This window comes from Nerophis lumbriciformis, linkage group LG22 (genome assembly GCF_033978685.3).
Source record: "Nerophis lumbriciformis linkage group LG22, RoL_Nlum_v2.1, whole genome shotgun sequence".
NCBI classification, from domain to species: domain Eukaryota; kingdom Metazoa; phylum Chordata; class Actinopteri; order Syngnathiformes; family Syngnathidae; genus Nerophis; species Nerophis lumbriciformis.
Window position 1 is genome coordinate 19,852,898 of NC_084569.2, and position 25,791 is coordinate 19,878,688.

General features: G+C 39.7%; 1 protein-coding gene across 3 annotated transcripts in view; it reads right to left on the bottom strand.

The window, feature by feature from the left end:
- The window catches only part of cacna1ia (calcium voltage-gated channel subunit alpha1 Ia), a 352,101-nt gene that overhangs the window by 287,453 nt on the left and 38,857 nt on the right, over positions 1-25,791 (bottom strand). The window contains exon 1 of one of the 3 annotated variants that reach the window (XM_061974103.1): positions 5,978-6,025. The exons of the other annotated variants lie outside the window; for them this stretch is intronic. The gene's annotated coding sequence lies outside the window, so the exon portion shown is untranslated. Of the gene's footprint in view, positions 1-5,977; positions 6,026-25,791 lie in introns of those variants that run through there. 3 annotated transcript variants of the gene reach the window in all.

Genomic DNA, 25,791 nt, shown 5'->3' on the forward strand with positions numbered 1-25,791 from the left:
TTTGTCATTCTTGTTTGGTGTGGGTTCACAGTGTGGTGCATATTTTTAACAGTGTTAAAGTTGTTTATACAACCACCCTCAGTGTGACCTGTATGGCTGTTGACCAAGCATGCATGGCATTCACTCATGTGTGTGAAAAGTCGTAGATATGTGTCTGGGTCGGCACGCAAAGGCATTGCCTTTAAGACTTATTGACGCTCTGTACTTCTCCCTACGTCCGTGTACACAGCGGCGTTTTAAAAAGTCATGAATTTTACTTTTTGAAACAGATACCGATCATTTTGAAACCGATACCGATATTTTCCGATATTACATTTTAAAGCATTTATCGGCGGATAATATCGGCAGTCCGATATTATCGGACATTTCTAATAATAACCAACATTAAAATACGTAGTAAGCTTAAGTATTTATTAAAAACAAGGCAGTATACTTAATATTTTTGGCCACTGTAACATTACACACAGTTTGAACAGTAACATTGTGTTTGAATATAGGAAAATAAAACACTGTACTTAAATCAAGTTATACTTTAATCAGTTTGAGAGTAACTTCTTTGAGCTAGGGATGTCCGATAATATCGGACTGCCGATATTATCGGCCGATAAATGCTTTAAAATGTAATATCGGAAATTATCGGTATCGGTTACAAAATTATCGGTATCGGTTTCAAAAAGTAAAATGTATGACTTTTTAAAACCCCGCTGTGTACACGGACGTAAGGAGAAGTACAGAGCGCCAATAAACCTTAAAGGCACTTCCTTTGCACAATATCTACAGCTTTTCACACACACAAGTGAATGCAAAGCATACTTGGTGAACAGCCATACAGGTCACACTGAGGGTGGCCGTATAAACAACTTTAACACTGTTCCAAATATGCGCCACACTGTGAACCCACACCAAACAAGAATGACAAACACATTTCGGTAGAACATCCGCACCGTAACACAACATAAACACAACAGAACAAATACCCAGAACCCCTTGCAGCACTAACTCTTCCGGGACGATACAATATACACCCCCCGCTACCCCCTACTCCCCCCGCACCTAACCCCCCCCCCACAAACCTCCTCATGCTCTCTCAGGGAGAGCATGTTCCAAATTCCAAGCTGCTGTTTTGAGGCATGTTAAATAAAACAATGCACTTTGTGACTTCAATAATAAATATGGCAGTGCCATGTTGGCATTTTTTTCCATAACTTGAGTTGATTTATTTTTGGAAAACCTTGTTACATTGTTTAATGCATCCAGCGGGGCATCACAACAAAATTAGGCATAATAATGTGTTAATTCCACGACTGTATATATCGGTATCGGTTGATATTGGAATCAGTAATAAAGAGTTGGACAATATCGGAATATCGGATATCGGCAAAAAAATCCATTATCGGACATCTCTACTTTGAGCTATACCTTTAAAGAGCGTTCCATGGCAACAGGTTCGGTGATCTTGATGAGATTGAGGGGTGGTTGCCACTCATAAACTATGTGTAACTATGTGTATGACAAAGGCTGACTTTCTCTGTGTGTCCTTTCATCAAATCGTTGCTGTATTTTAGCCATATTGTCTGTTGTGCTACTTCATTATATATTTTCTTTTCTAAGATAGTTTATTTTATGTTGTTGATTCGACAATACTCCAAAGCCAAACATTCATCCATTTTCTACCGCTTGTCCCTTTTGGGGTTGCGGGGGGTGCTAGCGCCTATCTCAGCTGCATTTTTTAAAAGGGTAAAAAAAACATTTGGAATTTATATATTTTACAACATTTATATTGAAAAAACAAAAATGTCACGTGTGGGGCGCATGTTGATGCGGGGTTTTGTTCTCCCAGGAAGCAAAGGACGAATCTGGACAGGACTTACAGGTGACGACATGATTTAATAGAAAAATAACACAAAACTGGTACAAAACAGAAAACAAACCGACAGGAAGAGGTGCCGAACGCACTGGAAGCTAAGGCTAACACTTAGCACAGACTATGGAACTTAGGAAACAAGAACGAACTTACGTGGCAGTCGCGTGATGCAAAAACAAAGAAAGCAGAACGAGTGATGAACAAAGGTGGGTTTAAATAGCGTCTCTGATGAGCAACAGGTGCGCGTGCAAGGCAGGTGAAAATCAAGTAACCATGGTGACGAAACAAACTCACAGGTGCACAAGTAATAACAAAAGGAGTCCAAAACTAACAGAAAACACAAAAACATGATCCGAACCACGGATCATGACAAAAAACAGATGTAACACTTTTGTTGCTCAAATCTCTCAATCAACTTCAGCCCTGAACAAAAATACCAAACACGTACTATATTGTCCAGACCAGGGGTGCTCACACTTTTTCTGCAGGCGAGCTACTTTTCAATTGATCAAGTCGTGGGGATCTACCTCATTCATATATATAATTTATATTTACTTATTTATGAAATATATGTTTTTGTTAACAAGTTAAAGGTGTTTAATGATAATGCAAGCATGTTTAACACATATAGTTAATATTGTTAAAAAATTAAAGGTGTTTAATGATAATACATATAGTTAATATTGTTAACAAGTTAAAGGTGTTTAAAGATAATGCAAGCATGTTTAACACATATAGTTAATATTGTTAACAAGTTAAAGGTGTTTAAAGATAATACAAGCATGTTTAACACATATAGTTAATATTGTTAATAAGTTAAAGGTGTTTAAAGATAATACAAGCATGTTTAACACATATAGATTCCTTTCTTTCATGAAGACAAGAATATAAGTTGGTGTATTACCTGATTCTGATGACTTGCATTGATTGGACAGTGGTGCTGATAACGTCCGCATTTTCGAATGGAGGAGAAAAAAAGTCCTCCTTTCTGTCCAATACCACATGAAAGTGGTTGGTTTTTGGCATCTTATTTGTCCAGCTTCCGTACTCCTTTGTATACACTTTACAAGAAATACATTGTCGGCAAACTCCGTAGCTTGCTAGCTTGTGCACGCCAGCTTTCTGAGACTCTTATTTTGTTAGCGCAACTGTGCAGTCGGTCTTTGGAGTTTTGACGACAGGTACGGCGCCAGAGTCTGTTGAAATAAAGTGTTTCTCGCCTTCCAGTTGGTAATTTTAATGAGCTGGCAGCAGCCAGCATCATCTCAGAAGACCCCCGGGTGCCGTGAATGTCAATCAAGTGACGAAAGTGACGTCATAGTCAAGATTTATGATCGCTCATTTTTAGGACTATTTTTTTAATGCCTGGCTGGTGATCGACTGACACACCCTCCGAGATCGACCGGTAGCTCGCGATCGACGTAATGAGCACCCCTGGTCCAGACTATAAGGCACAAATAAAATTATTTCATTTTCTCAGAAATCAACAGTGTGCCTTTTAACAGTGCACCTTGTGTATGTATTAATTCTGGCTGTGCTGACCTGGAATCAATTTTATGTAGCACATGGTGTAATGATAAATCCGACCAGTAGATGGCAGTCGGGGGAGGTTTGGCCCAGCACACGCACGTTCCATGAATTTGCGGTTCCAGGCCTAAAACGTCTTTGTAGATTTTCCACAGACGCAGATCGCAGAGACAACCAGAAGACATTGAATCCTGATGTTGACATCTCCTGTTTTTCACCACTGGATACTGCTGGATCGGTTATTTTATTTTTATTTTTTTAAAATAGGCAATCGAAATATTTATCAAATACTACCTTAGGAGGTAACCTCATTACCAATTTCCCTCTCTGGCTAATAATGGGAGATTAATGTTAAAGTTAAAGTACCATTGATTAAAGTGTGGTGAAATTACCCTCTGCATTTGACCCATCCCTTTTCCACCCCCTGGGAGGGGAGCAGTGAGCAGCAGCGGTGGCCACGCTCGGGAATCATTTTGGTTATTTAACCCCCAATTCCAACTCCTTGATGCTGAGTACCAAGCAGGGAGGTAATGGGTCCCATTTTTATAGTCATTGGTATGACTCGGCCCGGGTTTGAACTCACGACCTACTGATCTCAGGACGGACACTCTAACCATTTGTCCAACAAACCGTTCTAGTCGACAGGCTATACTTTAGTTTAATTTGTTTCGCAGTCACCATTGGGCCGTGTTTATTTGCGCTGGTGTGTGCACCACTTTACATTGCCTGGGGCGACAACAGTGTTGAGGCAGCATGATACCATTAGCATCGCCACTTCCCCACTCAGGTTAATAACATCCACTGGCTTTGACAACACAACCTGTCTCTCACAAAGATGGCAAAGTTTTCTATTGACTGCAACTCGCACTTGAGTCGGAGCTGTTGCAACAAGGGGGGAATTGCCGTAGCCCACAGCTGACAGGCAGCAGCTCGAGCCGCTAATTGTACCCCCCAGCAAAGCAACAGGACCACGTAGCAATCGGGGCTGGTGCTACTCCACTGGTGGCACTTCTCAACTCATTTTCTCCAGGGGAGGGATTATTATAAGAGGTTTCTATTTATTTTGAATGTGATTCAACAAAAAAAAAAACAGCCCAAGTAACCAAGTCAAAAGGTAACTTGTTAAATCCCTCAACCAGCCAAACAACCAGACTTTTCTGCAAGCAAGCTTTTCTTCTCGTCACACACACACACCTCCGTGACCTGGGGAAATCAGTCCTTCAACTGTCTACAATCAAATGTCTCCCTGCATTTGCCCAATGTCTTCACTTCCTTAATCACATTGTCAAAGGTTCACTCAGTTATTACTAACTGCCATAGATCGCTTTCAACGGTTCCCCAATGTTCTAATTGAAAGTAGAGGTAAACACAGTATGAGCACCGTGTTGGAACGTAAGGAAAAGTTCGCCATTCACTTTCATCCGTAAAACATGCACATAATGTCTCCAACTTGTGAAAAAAAGAGCAGACAGCAGACAATAAGACAATGACAATAATAACTAGATGAGGCAATTCCTGAAGGAATTGCGTGTGAATGGTCCAATGCTGAAGTTGAACTGAAATGCTGACAGAATGTAGTACGAATGTAAGTGTCATGTCTTGGTGATCATGTTTAGTTTTTGTTTTTTCACTCCTTGTTTTGTTTCCATGACTACCAATCAGTTCACCTGTCCTCACGACTCACGCACCGGTTTTCAATCACCACATGACTATTTTAAGCCTGTCATTTTCTGTTGGTCAGCCTGGCGACATCACTCTCTACACACCCTTGTTGATATCCATGCTGCTCTTTTTCATGTCCTTTTCTTGTTCCAAGTAAGTTCTCTTTATTCAGGCCATAGTTTGCAAGTTTAGTTTTTTCCATAGTTCTGCCTTCGTGCGAGTGTTTTATTTTCATAGCCACTAGTGATGGGTTACATTCACATTGCAAAACTGTATTGATACTGTGTCGATACTGTGTCACTAAATACTGACATCTGCTGGACATTAAAAATCCCTACAGGCAACCTATGGACCGACTCAACTGACACTGATTTTATGACCTAGTATATACAATAATATAAACCAAGTCATTGTATTTCATTTAGGATTATTTCATAACTTCATTTGAATGAAAATATATTTGTTATCTTTTTTAGATACAGTCAATAAATAATGTGAACATGTATTATAACATGGAAATCTAAGAGAACGTGTTGTGAATGAGGATGCTTGTGGACTGGGAAATTATTTATTTTTTTTACACATTTTTATAAAAAAAAAAAACAGGTTTTCCAACGTATTCAATTTTAGACGCTTTCTCTTCTTAGTTATTATTTCTCCGGCTGTAGAAAAGACTCACTCACAGGGCACATTGGAAGCGACACAGTTCGCGTATCAGTCACGTGACCAAAACAGCTCATGATCGGTCACGTGACTTTCTAAAAGCGGTACACGCACCGACACAGGGTTTTACTCTATGAGCTCGACGCATGCGCCGATGCATCGGTGTTGCCGGACCCATCACTAATAGCCACGCTTTGTACCTCCGCTGTGAGCGCCTTTTGTTTGTTCCTTTTGAGTGTTAAAATTAAATGATGTCACTACCTTCACACCATGTCCGGTCCAAGTTCACTTGCATCTCGGGAAAACAACCACTCCATAGTTCAAGTCTTGACAGATGTCGCCAGCCGACCAACAGAAAATGACAGGCTTAAATAGTCATGTGGTGATTGAAAACAGGTGCGTGAGTTCAAATTAATCAGGTGCATGAGTCGTGAGGACAGGTGAACTGATTGGTAGTCATGGAAACAAAACAGGGAGTGAAAAAACAGAAACTGACATAGTGCAAAAACCTAACAGAACATAGCCAAACTAAACATGATCACCAAGACATGACAGTAAGAACAGTTTGACGCTGAACTGAAATGCTAATGGAACATAGGATGAATGTACAAATGGTTTGAATGTTGAAATCGTTTAAACGCTGAAATAGTTTTAATGTTGTAATGGTTTGAATGTTACCATACCATACCAACTTTATTTATAAAGCCCTTTAAAAACAAGCACAGTTGAAGATCAAAGGGCTGTACACCACAAAGAAATAGAGGCAAAGGACAGACTAAAAAATAACATTTAAACAGAAGTAAAATACACATTGAAAAAGCAAATACAAATTACCCTAAGAACAATTTGTTAGATAAAAAGCAGTTAAAAAGTTAAAAACAGTTTAAAGTCTCATACTGGGTTAAAAGCCAGTGAATAAAAATGGGTTTTAAGAAGGGTCTTAAAAATAGCCAAAGAAGGGGCCAGTCTCACATGGGTAGGGAGATTGTTCCAGAGCTTGGGACCCGCAACAGAGAAGGCTCTGTCCCCTCTGAGCTTGCGCTTTGATTTGGGTACCTCCGGGATCAGCTGATCAGCTGACCTGAGGGACCGGGTGGAGGCATACAGGTGGAGCAGCTCAGAGAGATATGGTGGGGCAAGACCACGTAAGGATTTAAAAACGAGTAAGATCATTTTAAAATGGACTCTAAAAGACACAGGCAGAATGTTGAAGAGTTTGAATTTCCAGGGAAACCGGAATTTGGTTTGGAACTTGGGAAAGTGTTAGTTTGAATGTCCAGGACGAGTAGAATGTGTTGATGTTGGTATGAATAGGTAGAAAAATGTGGGAATTGTGCAACTTGGAAAAATGTCCCGTTCATTTCAATGGGAACTTCCTGGAAATTTGGGAATTTTGGGAAAAGCGGGATTTAAAAAAAAAAAAAACGATTAGGAGCATGAATGTCCTGAATGAGCTGAATTGGTTGGTGTTGGAATTGTTTAAATCGGTCAACAAATGTTGAATTAGTAACAGTTTTTACTTGAGAAATTCCTGGAATTTCGGATAAACAGGGAATTTTTGTAGTTCCTTTACCAACTTGGTTTTTGTCCTGAATATGAGGAGTGTTTTGACGGTGGAACGGTTTTTAAACGTTTTTTTTACAAAAAATTGTGAAAGGAGTAGTCGAACTTAAGGGTGGATATACGATACCTAAAAACAGGAATTCCTGGAAATTTGTGAATGTGGAAAAATGGTAGTTTCAAACTATGTGTGGAAAATCACAACTATATATTGCTGGGATGTTATTGACGTCACGACCCGCCCAATGAATACTGGTGGTGGTCAAGCTAGCTCTGTTCTCAATGGATGATGGGCGCCATTTGGTCTTTCTCGAAGAAAAAATGCCCCATTCTAGCCTTGTTTTCGGCTGTACGAATCATTCAAATTGCGGAAAGGATAAACCTTTCCTCAGAGTTTCTAGGGAGGTAGTCAAAAAGGGCGGAAGAGTGCAAGATTTTACGGAATGACGAGAAAAGCATGCAGTCCGAATAAGCAGAATCGAAGAATGCATGAGTTTGCAGTGATCACTCGGTTTTAAAGGTTTGTTTGTTATACGTTTAACGTTATTATTTCCGATTTAGGTATTATCTTCATATTACAAAACCCAAAACCAGTGAAGTTGGCACATTGTGTTAATCGTAAATGAAAACAGAATACAATGATTTGTAAATCCTTTTCAACTTATATTCAATTGAATAGACTGCAAAGACAAGATATGTAATGTGTGAACTGAGAAACGTAATTGTTTTGGAAAATAATCATTAACTTAGAATTTAAAGGCACAAAAGTTGTCACAGGGGCATTTTTACCTCTGTGTTACATGACCTTTCCTTTTAACAACACTCAGTAAACGTTTGGGAACTGAGGAGACACATTTTTGAAACTTTTCAGGTGGAATTCTTTCCCATTCTTGCTTGATGTACAGCTTAAGTTGTTCAACAGTCCGGGGGTCTCCGTTGTGGTATTTTAGGCTTCATAATGCGCCACACATTTTCAATGGGAGATATGTCTGGACTACAGGCAGGCCAGTCTAGTACCCGCACTCTTTTACTATGAAGCCACGTTGTTGTAACACGTGGCTTGGCATTGTCTTGCTAATATAAGCAGGGGCGTCCATGATAATGTTGCTTGAATGGCAACATATGTTGCTCCAAAACCTGTATGTACCTTTAAGCATTAATGGTGCCTTCACAGATGTGTAAGTTACCCATGCCCTGGGCACTAATGCACCCCCATACCATCACAGATGCTGGCTTTTGAACTTTGCACTTATAACAATCCGAAAGGTTATTTTCCTCTTTGTTCTGGAGGACACATCGTCCACAATTTCCAAAACAATTTGAAATGTGGACTCGTCAGACCACAGAACACTTTTCCACTTTGCATCAGTCCATCTTAGATGAGCTTGGGTCCAGCAAAGCTGGCGCCGTTTCTGGGTGTTGTTGATAAATAGCTTTGGCTTTGCATAGTAGAGTTTTAACCTGCACGTACAGATGTAGCGACCAACTGTAGTTACTGACAGTGGTTTTCTGAAGTGTTCCTGAGCCCATGTGGTGATATCCTTTACACACTGATGTCACTTTTTGATGCAGCACCGCCTGAGGGATCGAAGGTCCGTAATGTCATAGCTTACGTGCAGTGATTTCTCCAGATTCTCTAAAACTTTTGATGATATTACGGACCGTAGATGGTGAAATCTCTAAATTCCTTGCAATAGTTGGTTGAAAATATTGTTCTTAAACTGTTCGACAATTTGCTCACGCATTTGTTCACAAAGTGGCGCCCCTCGCCCCATCCTTGTTTGTGAATGACTGAGCTTTTCATGGAAGCTGCTTTTATACCCAATCATGGCACCCACCTGTTCCCGATTAGCCTGTTCACCTGTGGGATGTTCCAAATAAGTGTTTGATGAGCATTTCTCAACTTTCTCAGTCTTTTTTGCCACTTGTGCCAGCTTTTTTGAAACATGTTGCAGGCATCAAACTCCAAATGACCTAATATTTGCCAAAAAATAACAACGTTTTCCAGTTCGAACGTTAAGTATCTTGTCTTTGCAGTCCATTCAATTGAATATAGGTTGAAAAAGATTTGCAAATCATTGTATTCTGTTTTTATTTACCATTTACACAATGTGCCAACTTCACTGGTTTTGGGTTTTGTATACAGTATATCCATGCTCTGGTCCTTGACAGTGACGTATCCCTTAACCTAGTTTAAATAAAAGAAACAACAAATGTGAGCAAAATCAAAACGAGTTAAGCTTTTACCAAAGGTAGCAATCATGAATGAAGCTTACAGGACATACTGTCACGACGTGGACTGTGGGGGGTTTGTTTTCCCGAGATGCAAGAGAAACTGGACCGGACGTGGCGTGAAGGTAAGGACATGATTTATTTAACACTAACAAAGGAACAAACAAAAAGCGCTCACAAGGCGGAAATGCAAACTTGAATATGAAACAAAAACTAGCACAAAGGAAAAACTATGGACAAGAAACAAAAACACTTACTGTGACACAAATACACAAAACTCACGTGGCAAAAAACGAGCAGCATGAACTATGGCAGCATGACAATGGCATGAGCAGAGTGAACAAAAGTAATGTCGCCAGGCCAAGCTTAAATAATACAGACATGATTAGTGACAGGTGCGTGAGTCCAAATGTGCAACAGGTGAAACTAATGGTTGTCATGAAAACAAAACAATGGAGTGAAAACAGGAACCAAAAAGAGTCCAAAAACCAAACAGGACATAACTAAACAAAACATGATCACAGACATGACACATACACAATGTTGACATCTATAGTTAAATTTGGATTAAGACCGGGAAAATACACTATTTGTAAACGGGGCGTACAACAACAGCAACAAATATGGCTTATTTAGACGCAAAATTAAATCATGAAATGCAACCTTACCCTAGCAAAAACAATCCATATTTATCCGGAAAGAGTCTTGATACCAATTTCCTTGATCCAGCCGCACACAAAGAAGTCATAAACCTCCATGTTTTTCTAAGTTTTCATCCGTTTTGTCGTGGAGAATGGCATCTGGAGCACAATAGTTCAATATGTCTGGGAATGCAACTAATGTATAATCCTTGATATCACTCAACAAATCTTTTTTGATAAAGTATTAGGAACAGTTCCATTGCATAGTTCAGCTTTTTTTTTTGTTCGTATCTGCTTTTTGCAGGAAGATGTAAGCCTCTTTTGTACTCAGATAGTTCGCGCGCTGCTTGCTGTCAAGAGACTACTTGGCTTGGTTGACCACCACTGGTTTTCACTTCCGGGAAGAAGTCACATGACGGAATACAAGCATTTGCTACTTTTACTTTCTACTGCAAAAACCTAAACTAAACTGCACTTTTAAATGCAATTTTTGGAAATAATTTCTGCAAATTCTGTCAATGTTGAAAAACATTTGATTTAAGATGAAAATAAAACCTATTTTGTTGATTTGTTGAAATTCTGTGCTTAAAACATTGATTACAAATTCATAAAATCACAAGCAGATGTAATGTTAATTGAAAATTAAGCCCTTAAGGCAGGGGTGTAAAACTCAAATACAGAGTGGGCCAAAATTTAAAACTGAACAAAGCCGCGGGCCAAGGTTGAACAAATTAACCTTTTAATAGCGACCCAAACAAGTTTTGCATTGCATATTGAACAAGCAATGCTTATATAACTTTATAATGACATGCAAAATCGAGTTTCAAATAATAATAATAATAATTGAAATATATCAATGGCATATCAAATACAATTTAAATAAAAATGTAATGCCTCTTTTCTATTTGCAGCCTTCTGAGGTAAATACCAACATTAACTTTTTCCACAGGTTAATAAATTAGAAAATAAAATAACAATGAATAAACCAACCATTCAGGACTTTAAACTGCTCAGTTTGCAACACACTGATCTAATCTGATGTGCCCAAGCCAGATACCTGCCATCTTTTCTTGGATGCTAGTTCATTAATGTCGGGGCTCAGGCTTTGAGCTGAGGCAACCTTCATTATCGAACGAAGTTGTTCATCAGTCATTGTATCTCGTAGTCCAACCGGACCACAGTCTTGGGGGCGTGCCTTAAAGGCACTGCGTTTAACGTCCTCTACGAGCTGTCGTCACATCTGCTTTTTATCCATTCTACCAACTTGCCGGCCCAGTCACATAATATGTGCGGCTTCTGCACGCACACACCCACACGTGAATGCAACGCATATTTGACCAACAGCAATATAGGTTACACTGAGGGTGGCCGTATAAATAACTTTTAACACTGTTAGAAATATGCGCCACACTGTGAATCCACACCAAACAAGAATGACTAACACATTTCGGGAGAACATCCGCACCGTAACACAGCATAAACACAACAAAACAAATACCCAGAATCCCATGCAGCCCTAACTCTTCCGGGCTGCAATATAACCCCCCCCCCTCCGTGCGTCGGTTGAGGTGGGCGGGGTTGGGGGGGTTATGCACCCTCACTGTAACCTGTATCGCTGTTGGTCAAGTATGCGTTGCATTCACATGTGTGTGTGCGTACAGAAACCACACATATTATGTGACTAAGCCAGCATTCGTTGGACTGGGTGAAAAGCGGACGTGACGATTTTCGGGAGGGGCACTGAAAATTGGGAGGGTTGGCAAGTATGAGAATTAGTTGTGAATGCGGTGTTACCGCGGCACTGCCGCTGTATATAATCGGTGGGCCAGCTCTAGTGTTAATTTGATATTGTCTCAAGGGCCAAGTAGAATTACACGGCGGGCCAAATTTGGCCCGCGGGCCAGAGTTTGACACCCATGCCTTAAGGGCTCAATTCATGATTTTATTTTCTACATCTAAAACACGTCCTTGTGGTCTACATCAGTGGTTCTCAAATGGGGGTACTTGAACTTATGCCAAGGGGTACGTGAGATTTTTTCAAAATATTCTAAAAATAGCAACAATTCAAAAATCCTTCATAAATATAAATAAAAACCTATCTTTTTTTCCAAATAGTTCAAGAAAGACCACTACAAATGAGCAATATTTTGCACTGTTATACAATTTAATAAATCAGAAACTGATGACATAGTGCTGTATTTTACCTCTTTATCTCTTTTTTTCAACCAAAAATGCTTTGCTCTGATTAGGGGGTACTTGAATTAAAAACAAATTTACAGGGGGTACATCATTGAAAAAAGGTTGAGAACCACTGGTCTACATAACATATAATGGTGTTTTTTTGGTTAAAACCTTTGCATAGAGTTTGTTTTCACAGACCATCTTCAAGCCGCTTTCTGACTTGTCAGACTTTTCTAACTGTCTATTTACATGCCAAAGTCCCTTCGACTGCATCTTAACTCCGTCAGCCATGTTGTAGTTTTTAGCGCTTAAACTGACAGATATAAGATAAAACTACACGCTACTTTTGTATTAGAAATGGCAACTGGAGAGGATTTTAGTATGCATGTGCATGTACGAGCCAGTCTGCCCCACAACAAGAGAATAGAGAAAAGTAAGGAACTTATTGACTACAACTTTGGACTACAACTTAATAAAAATGACAAACTTTTCGAGTAAGCCTCTACCACAGTGGTTCTCAAACTTTTTTCACCAAGTACTCACTTTAGAAAAAAATTGGCTCTCCAAGTACCACCATAATGACCAACATTAAAATACAGTAGCGTAGTATGCCCAAGTATTCATTAAAAACAAGGCAGAGGTTTTATCTAACAAGTATAATTAATATTTCACCCCGAGAGGGACAAGTGGTAGAACATGAATGGATGGAAGGATTTAATATTTTTGGCCACTGTAACAGTACACACAGTTTGAACAGTAACACTGTGTTTCAATATAACAAAATAAAGAACTGTATTTAAATTAAGGGATTCTTTGGCGTTCCACTAGATGGAGCCCACGTACCACTCGCGGTGAACAGACCACAGTTTGAGTATCCCTGCTCTACCATATATGGTACCATATATATCTGCTGACGTAACTAATACGTCAAATACCTCAAAAGGCAAGATTATTTTATAAGTATTTCCGCCATGCCACCATGGTTTGATTTAACATTTTCAGGCGTAAAGGGGATACCAAATACACAAAAACAGGTGCTAGCAGGTGAGAAAAGTTGGCTTTGCATAAAAAAATATAGATAGATAGATAGATGGATGGATGGATGGATGGATAGATGGATGGATGGATGGATGGATGGATGGATGGATGGATGGATGGATGGATGGATGGATGGATGGATGGATGGATGGATGGATGGATGGATGGATGGATGGATGGATGGATGGATAGATAGATAGATAGATAGATAGATAGATAGATAGATAGATAGATAGATAGATAGATAGATGGATAGATAGATAGATAGATAGCCTAAATAATGATTGGATATTAAGAGTATGTGAAAGGTAAATTCTTCCGTTGTTTACTTTCCGTGACAACCGACTTAAAGTTTTGTAATCAATCAGAAATATCCAGCAGAGAAAATGCGCCATAAATGGATAAGTGTGGAGAGAGTGTTTTGTATTTTCCCCATCTGCATTGTAATGGATTTAATTGGGTGCAATTTTGAATATTTTATGGTGCTTGGACATTTTATTATGATATCCACAAAGTTCAATGAGCAGGTTGTGTCATGTGTGACTGTGCGTGTCGACCTTTTTGTGTCGGTTGCATGGTTTGCGCCATGACTAGGGAAGGTTGTTTGGATTGGGTCATATAAGTAAATGTAGTGATGTTTTCTCTTTATTGCCATTGACCTGATGCACTCGAGTTGGCAGCAAGACGGCGCGCATATGCGCAACAACCAGATTGTCAGATATTTAAAATAACTACGAAAAAAACTCACAGGCCAGATTCCTTGTTAAACTCATGACGTCTCAAGAAGCCGAATTGAAGATGCTGTCAGGCCGCAATTGTCCCGCGAGCAATAGTTTGGACTAGTGGTGTCCCGATACTGGTATTAGTGTTGTTTTGATTTTGGTACCGGCACCGGTACCAACATATATTTCGATACATTTCGGTACTTTTCTAAATAGAAGGGCACCACAAAACATTTCATTATTGGCTTTATTTTAACAAAAAAACGTAGGGTACATTAAACATATGTTTTTTATTGCAAATTTGTCCTTAAATAAAATAGTGAACATACAAGATAATTTGTCTTTTAGTAGTAAGTAAACAAACAAAGGCTCCTAATTTAGTCTGCTGACATATGCAGTAACATATTGTGTCATTTATCATTCTATTATTCTGTCAAAAGTATTGAGGACAAGAGGTAGAAAATGAATTATTAATATACTTGTTCATTTACTGTTAATATCTGCTTACTTTCTCTTTTAACATGTTCTATCTACACTTCTGATAAAATGTAATAATCACTTATTCTTCTGTTGTTAGATACTATAGATACTAAAGTTGATTTGATTTGATTGATTAGTTTTGGATGATACCGCAAATTTGGATACCAATCCAATACCAAGTAGTTACAGGATCATACATTGGTCATATTCAAAGTCTCCATGCGTCCAGGGACATTTTTCCTGCGTTTTTAAACATTATATAAAAAAAAAAAAAAAAAAAAGGAAAGACGATGTTTGTGATTCTAAAAAAATATCGATGTAATCATAGTAGTATAAACTAGATACTCTCCTGTACTTGGTATCATTACAGTGGATGTCAAGTGTAGATTCAGCTTAGCTACGAACAATGGGAGACTGGGCTTTCTGCTCCGCCGCGCCCAGTCTGTAAAACGCTCTCCCTGACCACCTGAGGGAACCACAGACTGTGGATGCTTTTCGAAAAGGCTTAAAAAACATTATTTTAAAAAAAAAAACTTTTTTTTTTAAGATGTATGCATACTAGTTCTAGCTATTTGGCTGTTCTAGTTTTTATTTTTATTTATTTTTTATTAACTTTTTATTTTTATTTTTTTAATACACTCTAGCACTTTGAGGTTGTTTACTCAATGTAAAGTGCTTTTTACAAATAAAATCTATTATTATTATTATTATTATTATTATTCACGGACCGGTACTTTTCAGAGGCGGTATAGTACCGAAAATGATTCATTAGTATCGCGGTACTATACTAATACTGGTATACCGTACAACCTGAGCCGGACTATAATGTTTAGACCAGGGGTCCCCAAACTACGGCCCCCCAGCATCCAAAATACGGCCCACGGGAAGTCCCAAGTTAAAAAAAAAAAGTGTTATTTTTTTATTTATTTAAAAAAAAAATGTTTTTTTAAATCTTTCCTTTCTAATCCATTTTCTACCGCTTGTTGCTCTTGGTGTCTCCTAGCCACTCAGGCAAATCATATTGTCTAAAAATGAATTTTCCCATCGATAACGTGACAATGTTAAATGTCAAAACGTATTAAAAACACAATGTATATACATATATATATATATATATATATATATATATATATATATATATATATATATATATATATATATATACATACACATACATATATATATATATATTATATATATTTACATACATATACATACATACATATACATACATATATATATATATTATATATATTTACATACATATACATACATACATACATACATATATATATATATATATATATACATACATACATACATACATACATATATACATATATATATATATACACATACATACATACATACATATATACATACATATATATATATATATACACATACATACATATATATATATATATATATATATATATATATATATACATACATACATACATATATATATATATATATATATATATATATATATATATATATATATATATATATATATATATATATATATATATATATATATATATATATATATATATATATACATACATATACCGTATTTTCCGCACCATTAGCCGCACCTAAAAACCACAAATTTACTCAAAAGCTGACAGTGCGGCTTTTAACCCGGTGCGCTTTATATATGGATTAATATTAAGATTCATTTTCATAAAGTTTCGATCTCGCAACTTAGGTAAACAGCCGCCATCTTTTTTCCCAGTAGAACAGGAAGCGCTTCTTCTTCTACGCAAGCAACCGCCAAGGTAAGCACCCGCCCCCATAGAACAGGAAGCGCTTCTTCTTCTACTGTAAGCAACCACCCGCCCCCGGAAGAAGAAGAAAAAACGCGCGGATATCACCGTACGTTTCATTTCCTGTTTACATCTGTAAAGACCACAAAATGGCTCCTACTAAGCGACAAGGATCCGGTTCATGAAAAGACGCAATCTCTCCATCCGCACACGGATTACTACCGTATTTCACAGCAACTGATATTCCTGTGAACCGCACTGTGGAACGGGAGCACGTACGGTGAATATTCGCAGCACAGGGAATGAGAAGTCATCCTTCACTGTGGTTCTAGCTTGCCATGCTAATGAAACTTCCACCCATGGTGATATTCAAAAGGAAGACCTTGCCAAAAGAGACCTTTCCAGCCGGCGTCATCATAAAAGCTAACTCGAAGGGATGGATGAAGAAAAGATGAGCGAGTGGTTAAGGTAAGTTTAAGTTTACGCGAAGAGGCCGGGTGGCTTTTTTCACGCAGCTCTGTCCATGTTGATATACGTATGTTTGTGATTGCACATTTGCGTACATTTTGGGAGTGAACAGAGTTGTTAGAATGCTGGTTTTTAATATATTATTAAAGTTTGACTGACCTATCTGACTGTTTTTTTGACATTCCTTTAGCGCAGTTAGATGCGGCTTACAACACGGGGCGGCTTATTGGTGGACAAAGTTTTGAAATATGCCGTTCATTGAAGGCGCGGCTTTTAACCCAGGGCGCCTTATGGTGCGGAAAATACGGTATATATATACATATACATATATATACATACACATATATATACATACACATATATATATATATATATATATATATATATATATATATATATATATATATATATATATATATATACACACATATATATATATATACATATATATATATATATATATATATATATATATATATATATATATATATATATATATGTATGTATATATATATATATATATGTATATATATATATATATATATATATATATATATATATATATATATATATATATATATATACAGCCAGGCCCCCTGGTTTAGACGCTCTGTCCATTTAATCCGTGTTTTGCTTGCTTCCACCAAAACCCCAGCGCATTTCTGTCCACCTTCCTTTGGAACACTGCCAATTCTTCCGGTAAACTCTTGCATTACCTAAACTGCTCCCGTGGCGAGTGTGTCGCCATGCAAGTCCCAGCGTTGTGCTAAAATGTTACCGCGCCATGCGACACGCTGCGGCTCGATGGAACTGTCACAGACTGAAGAAGAGCCGAAGTGTTGTTTTGGGGCCAGCCATTTCCACCCACCTCAGACACAACCATATCTGCGCGCCACTAATTGAACGTGGGCAGCTGGGATCCTGAATAAGGGCTACGGCGTCAAAAGGGAGTTGTTAAACGAAGAAGGACATACTTGCTTTCTTGTGTTGAGCACGATGCCACGTATATTGCATTGGTGTTTTATGTCACCCGAGTGGATGATAGTGAGTGACAACATCTTTTACACATAACACCCACAAACCCTTTCACGATTGCAGGGATTAGTGATCAAATTGCATCTGCGGGGACATCTGGAGGAGTAAATATAATGAAGAACACAGCTGTGCCTCAGTATTTTGTCTTTGCGCGTTTACTGAAGTATTGTTTTGGAGGGTTATTAGTGGACAGCTATTGAACTGGCAGCCCAGGGCCGAATCAGGCCTGGGAATGACACCATGTCTGCCCCCGGGGTTCAGTTCAGTTGGGAGACAATCATTTTTGCGAAAAAAAATGTTTTCTAAAAACACTAGAGTGCTCCTGTTGTATAGGAACTCGGACCGATGTAAACCCATGGGCAGATCCTCACATTGACATTTCAATCTCACTCGCAAACATTTATCACTTGTGATTTACACAACTCAGGTGTCCCTCAAATCAACCCTTTCAGGCTGTGTCTACACAAAGCTATATAACCCCTTAAACTAATAATTATTTAGCCTAAGTCTTAAACGACCATTGTGTGTGTCTGGACAAGGATAAGGTTAGGTGGGATAACCTTAGCCGGTAGAAGGGGCCCAAGTCAGTTACATTAGTTTTTCGGAATGTGATTCATGTAACCAAAGTATTGCTGTAGATTGCAGTCAGTGGTCATTTGTCCAACTTATTTATTTATAGAAGTAGGTTCCATTTAAGGTCCTCTCTTTTTCATCAGTTGGGCTATTTAACTGGTGGCCGGCGAGTACAGTTTATTAGTTTAGTCTTTATTTGAAGGGACAATGCACAGAAACATTAAGCTCAAAGACAGATATGTTCTGCACTATATTAATGCTAAATAGATCATTTCCATCTGCAGTCCCTGACTACCTAAATTAAAGGCCTACTGAAATGTGATTTTCTTATTTAAACAGGGATAGCAGGTCCATTCTATGTGTCATATTTGATAATTTCGCGATATTGCCATATTTTTGCTGAAAGGATTTAGTAGAGAACATCGACGATAAAGTTCTCAACGTTTGGTCGCTGATAAAAAAGCCTTGCCTGTACCGGAAGTAGCAGACGATATGCGCGTGACGTCACCGGTTGTGGAGCTCCTCACATCCGCACATTGTTTACAATCATGGCCACCAGCAGCGAGAGCGATTCAGACCGAGATAGCGACGATTTCCCCATTAATTTGAGCGAGGATGAAAGATTCGTGGATGAGGAAAGTGAGAGTGAAGGACTAGAGGGCAGTGGGAGCGATTCAGATAGGGAATATGCTGTGAGAGGCGGGTGGGACCTGATATTCAGCTGGAAATGACTAAAACAGTAAATAAACACAAGACATATATATACTCTATTAGCCACAACACAACCAGGCTTATATTTAATATGCCACAAATGAATCCCGCATAACAAACACCTCCCCCCTCCCGTCCATATAACCCGCCAATACAACTCAAACACCTGCACAACACACTCAATCCCACAGCCCAAAGTACCATTCACCTCCCCAAAGTTCATACAGCACATATATTTCCCCAAAGTCCCCAAAGTTACGTACGTGACATGCACATAGCGGCACGCACGTACGGGCAAGCGATCAAATGTTTGGAAGCCGCAGCTGCATGTGTACTCACGGTACCGCGTCTGCGCATCCAACTCAAAGTCCTCCTGGAAAGAGTCTCTGTTGTCCCAGTTCTCCCCAGGCCAATGGTAAAGCTTGACTGTCATCTTTCGGGAATGTAAACAATGAAACACCGGCTGTGTTATCCGGCACAACAGTCAGGGGGTGCATTCTACAGCGGGGGTGCGCTATCCGGCACAACATCTGCCGCAATACACCACTTCTCACCTACAGCTTTCTTCTTTGCTGTCTCCATTGTTCATTGAACAAATTGCAAAAGATTCACCAACACAGATGTCCAGAATACTGTGGAGTTTTGCGATGAAAACAGAAGACTTAATAGCTGGCCACCATGCTGTCCCAAAATGTCCTCTACAATCCGTGACGTCACGCGCTGTCGTCATCATACCGAGACGTTTTCAGCAGGATATTTTGCGCGAAATTTAAAATTGCACTTTTAGTAAGCTAACCCGGCCGTGTTGCAATGTTAAGATTTCATCATTGATATATAAACTATCAGACTGTGTGGTCGGTAGTAGTGGGTTTCAGTAGGCCTTTAAAGAGATACAAAAATCATGCAATACAATTATAACAATACAATTATACTATAGCATGTAATCAAATTAAGAAAAGTCATAAAATGCCCTTTCATTGACACATACTTATTCTTATTCTTATTCTTATTATTATTATTATTATTATTGTGCAAAATAGGTTTTACATCTGGGTACGCTACATTCCCCCTCTGTTGGAGGCTTGTGTGTTTCTAGTTGTCACAGCGGATGTAAACTGGACAAAATGCTTAAGTGGCGCTGGTGCAGTGTTATTTAGGATTCGATGGGCCATTCTTATTGATACTAATTTTTAAAAATTAGCAAAATTTAACGATCTATATTTTTGGAGAACTAAAGAGTGATGGTGGTGTTGTGGTTTTCGGTCAAAGGATTTGGAGCGATTGTTTGTGCAAGGTTTCCAATGGCCTCAGTGTCATTTTGCTTGCCTGGGACCAACATGTTGTACAATAATAAATACGAGACATAATCATTGTATTAAAATAAGTTTATGAGAGACTTTGATTATCTTTTTAAAAACAAAACAAAACAAAAAAAAAACAGCACAGCGCTTCTGTAAAAATGTCTGACAAAATGAATAGACCGAAATCAAATGTGTACTGTAGAGGAAGCTGGGTCCACTGAATATACGAATTAAAACCAAAGGTGCAGGGAGAAGTCCGGTCTCCCGGTCCTTAGCTTTCTTGAAACTTGGCCCCCAAAACAATAATAATAATAATAATAATAATACATTTTATTTGTAAAAAGCACTTTACATTGAATAAACAACCTCAAAGTGCTAAAGTGTATTAAAAAAATACAAATAAAAAGATAATAAAAAATAAATAAAAATAAAAACTAGAACAGCCAAATAGCTAAAACTAGTATGCATATATCTAAAAAAAAAAAAGGAAAGACGATTTTTGTGATGCTAAAAAATATCGATGTAATCATAGTAGTATCAACTAGATACTCTCCTGTACTTGGTATCATTACAGTGGATGTCAAGTGTAGATTACAAACATAACTATAGCTACGAACAATGGGAGACCGGGCTCTCTGCTCCACCGCTCCCAGTCTGTAGAACGCTCTCCCTGACCACCTGGGGGCACCACAGACTGTGGATGCTTTTAAAAAAGGCTTAAAAAACCTTATTTTTAAAAAAGCCTTCTTTTTTTTTAGATATATGAATACTAGTTCTAGCTATTTGGCTGTTCTAGTTTTTATTTGTAGTTATTTTTTATTAACTTTTTATTTTTTTAATACAATACATTGAGGGTGTTTACTCAATGTAAAGTGCTTTTTACAAATAAAAGGCTTTTTTAAAAATAAGGGTTTTTAAGCCTTTTTTAAAAGCATCCACAGTCGGTGGTGCCCTCAGGTGGTCAGGGAGAGCGTTCCACAGACTGGGAGCGGCGGCGCAGAAAGCCTGGTCTCCCATTGTTCGTAGCTTAGGTTAGCCTGTCTGGAGCGGAGGTGTCGTGTGGAGGATTTGGGGGTGAGTAGTTCTTTGAGGTAGAGGGGGGCATTTCCATGGAGGCAGTGGTTAACAACTTAGTTGAATATCCCTGGCCTAAAGCCCCCTTCTTAGGATTATTTCTCATACTCCTGTCTGTTTTCCTGCTTCATCATATTTTCTGCAATATTGCGCTAAAAATGGAAACACCTCCGGAGAGTTCTACAATGAGGAAGACCCAACTTTGACAGCCGAGAAAAAGAAGCTGTCTTCAAACGTCAAAACTGTAGGGACTTAGGTGTCAAATTAGCAGTGTGCTTTCTTCAAAGTGTCCATTAAAGTCAATGTTCTCCGGGAAAAAAGTACTTTTCCTGCATAATTGGCAATAAATGTAGTTGAACTTCAATGAAAAAGTAGATCAAAAACCAAATTTTATATGCGGCTGTAAATATTGCCGTATGATAATATGGCAATTTCAGTATGAGAAACACATTCTATTCAAGGATGACAGTGTGAACTAATGTGCTTGGATTAAAAAAAAAATATTAACCAAATGCAAAACAGAAGATTATGGCAAAAGAGGGAAGATTTGGTCAAAGTAATTTAGCCTAATCTAAGGTGTGGAGTTGAAATGAAGGTAGGTCCAGTTGTCCAAACATGTAAATATGCAGATTAAACTATCTCAGAGGGCATATGATGACATACTAATTGAGTAATTTAGTGATTTTACCTACTAGTTCCATGGCAGAACGCTACAGGGTTTAAAGGCACAAACACACAATGGGCGTCCACAGTTCAAATGAAGACTAATGTTCCTTCACCTTACCTCTCTCTACCTTGTCTGATGTACTCTGCTGATCCATCACACCAGCACACACTTACCTGGGCCACTTATTGTTGGTTCCAATGGTGATACATCATCTAAACTCATTACTTTTTTTTTTAGGTCTGTCAAATTTAACACTTTAATGTGGATTAATCCATCATCACTATTAACTGGATAAAAATGTTGAACAAAATTGACCCATCCATCGCGCAGAATTACAAAAAAAAATCCCTGAAACATCTCTGGCATTGGAAAGCGTGTCCAGGTAGTGTCTGGCTAGGCTGGAGAACCAAACTCGAAAAGCAGTTGGAGGGCGCAGACCTCCGCCAAGCCTGATTTCACGATAATAAGAAATCCTACGGATGATCTGGAACATTCTCAAAATCTAATCACTTGTTCCTCATCCCATCTCTGACACTTTTTGAAAGTTTAATCTAAACCCGTCCGTAAATGTTCTGGAAATGTGGCCATCAAAACAACGTTGTTGAATATTCCTGCTGTATTAGTAATTGTGAAATATATAGACATTAAAAAATATATGTTCCATCCATCCATCCATCTTCTTCCGCTTATCCGAGGTTGGGTCGCGGGGGCAGCAGCCTAAGCAAGGAAACCCAGACTTCCTTCTCCCCAGCCACTTCGTCCAGCTCCTCCCGGGGGATCCCGAGGCGTTCCCAGGCCAGCCGGGATATATAGTCTTCCCAACATGTCCTGGGTCTTCCCCGTGGCCTCCTACCGGTCGGACGTGCCCTAAACACCTCCCTAGGGAGGCGTTCAGGTGGCATCCTGACCAGATGCCCGAACCACCTTATCTGGCTCCTCTCGATGTGGAGGAACAGCGGCTTTACTTTGAGCTCCCCCCGGATGACAGAGCTTCTCACCCTATCTCTAAAGGAGAGCCCCGCCACCCGGCGGAGGAAACTCATTTCGGCCGCTTGTACCCGTGATCTTGTCCTTTCGGTCATGACCCAAAGCTCATGACCATAGGTGAGGATGGGAACATAGATCGACCGGTAAATCGAGAGCTTTGCCTTCCGGCTCAGCTCCTTCTTCTTCACCACAACGGATCGATACAGCGTCCGCATTACTGAAGACGCCGCACCGATCCGCCTGTCGATCTCACGATCCACTCTTCCCTCACTCGTGAACAAGACTCCGAGGTACTTGAACTCCTCTACTTGGGGCAAGAGCTCCTCCCCAACCCGGAGATGGCACTCCACCCTTTTCCCGGGCGAGAACCATGGACTCGGACTTGGAGGTGCTGATTCCCATCCCAGTCGCTTCACACTCGGCTGCGAACTGATCCAGTGAGAGCTGAAGATCTTGGCCAGATGAAGCCATCAGGACCACATCATCTGCAAAAAGCAGAGACCTAATCCTGCAGCCACCAAACCAGATAGCCTCAACGCCCTGACTGCGCCTAGAAATTCTGTCCATAAAGGTTATGAACAGAATCGGTGACAAAGGGCAGCCCTGGCGGAGACCAACCCTCACTGGAAACGGGTCCGACTTACTGCCAGCAATGCGGACCAAGCTCTGACACTGATTATACAGGGAGCGAACCGCCACAACAGTCCGTTACCCCATACTCTCTGAGCACTCCCCACAGGACTTCCTGGGGTACACGGTCGAATGCCTTCTCCAAGTCCACAAAGCACATGTAGACTGGTTGGGCAAACTCCCATGCACCCTCAAGGACCCTGCCGAGAGTATAGAGCTGGTCCACAGTTCCACGACCAGGACAAAAACCACACTGTTCCTCCTGAATCCGAGGTTCGACTATCAGGCATAGCCTCCTCTCCAGTACACCTGAATAGACCTTACCAGGAAGGTAAATATAGGAAGGAAATATATGTTTACGTTTTATATTTTTTGGTAATGTAGTTTTGAGCAAGTTGCAAACAACAATAATAATAATAATAAATTGTATTTATAAGGCGCCTTTCTGGGCACTCAAGTACACCGTACAAAATCACAACAATAAAATCAAATTGGATAAAAACAACAACAATAACAACAAAGAGAAAAGAAAAGATGATTACAATGAATAAGCAGTCAGGAATAGGTGTGTTTTGAGTCTTGATTTGAAGAGGGATATTGAATCTAAGTTGCAAAGGTCTGGTGGTAAAGAGTTCCAAAGATGTGGGGCATAGTGGCTGAAAGCTCAGGCACCCATGGTGGACAGTTTAAATAAAGGGACAGTGAGATGGATGGATGGATGAAGAGGATCTTAGGGAACGTGAGGGTGTGGCGACATGGATCAGGTCAGAGAGATATGATGGAGAGAGGTTATGGATGGCTTTGAAAGAGAGGAGAATTATTTTAAAGTGGATGCGATGTTTGATGGGTAGCCAGTGGAGTTGCTGCAGAACAGGGGTGATATGCTGGGGTGAACAACCCATTTAATCGTAATTAATGAAAATTAATATGTGTGGGGAGGCGTGGCCGGCAGACCGACAGCAAGGCAGGGCACGCCGGGGCCGACTCCAAGATGGCGGCGAGGAGGCGTGGCCGGCGGCGAGGCGGGGCACGACGGGGTCGACGCCGTAACAAGTATCAGGTGCGTGGATCGCCCACCTGGGCACAATTATATAATCTCCTTCAAGTGTGCAAAAGGGCGGCAGCCGAGAACGACGGGGCAGCATAGGGAGTTGGAGAGCCGGCAGCACACAAGAGACAGAGAGCAAGAGGCAAACGAAGACGCGGCCGACTGAAAAGCGGACCGAAGAGCGAGCAGTGGAGAAGGAAGGAGCTGAAAAGCGACCCGACCTGAGACTGAGTTTGATTGAAAAATAAACAAAGTCAACGCTGCTTGCAGTCATGTCAGTCCTTGGTGGTCCATGGAACCCAAATGACAGAGAGACGCTGTCACAATCTGTGATTAATCTAAATAAACATTTGAACCGTTTGCCAGCACAGCTCTGGTAACGGGTTATTTCCAAATATCTAGTACTATATTTTCCAGACTATAAGGCGCACTTAAAATCCTTTATTTTTCTCAAAACTCGTGTGCCCAATAACCCGGTGCGCCTAATGTACGGAATAATTCTGGTTTTGCTCACCGACCTCGATGCCATTTGACTTGGTACATGGTGTAATTATAAGTGTGACCAGTAGATGGCAGTCACACATAAGAGATACGTGGTAAGAGGTATGATGGCAATATGACTCAAGTAAACAACACCAACATTTTATATGTTCCATTGAAAATATAAAACATTACACATGCCGCTCAAAAATCTATCAAAATGTTTTAGTACGACTTTGGTCAGCTATGAAGCGGCTACACTTGGTGGATTGTCGGGGCATTAAACATAGGAGTATTATTATGTGTGTATAAGGTATCTGGCGTTTTGTTTTGCAATATTATGCAAAAGCAATTTTTCCTACCTTCTGGCACATGCTGATCTGTATTTGAGATCTGCATGAATCTGAAAAAATGTGCGTTTCCGCCTTTGTAGTCCTCACCGACGACATAGTCGATAGAGAAAAAGAAGAAGCCC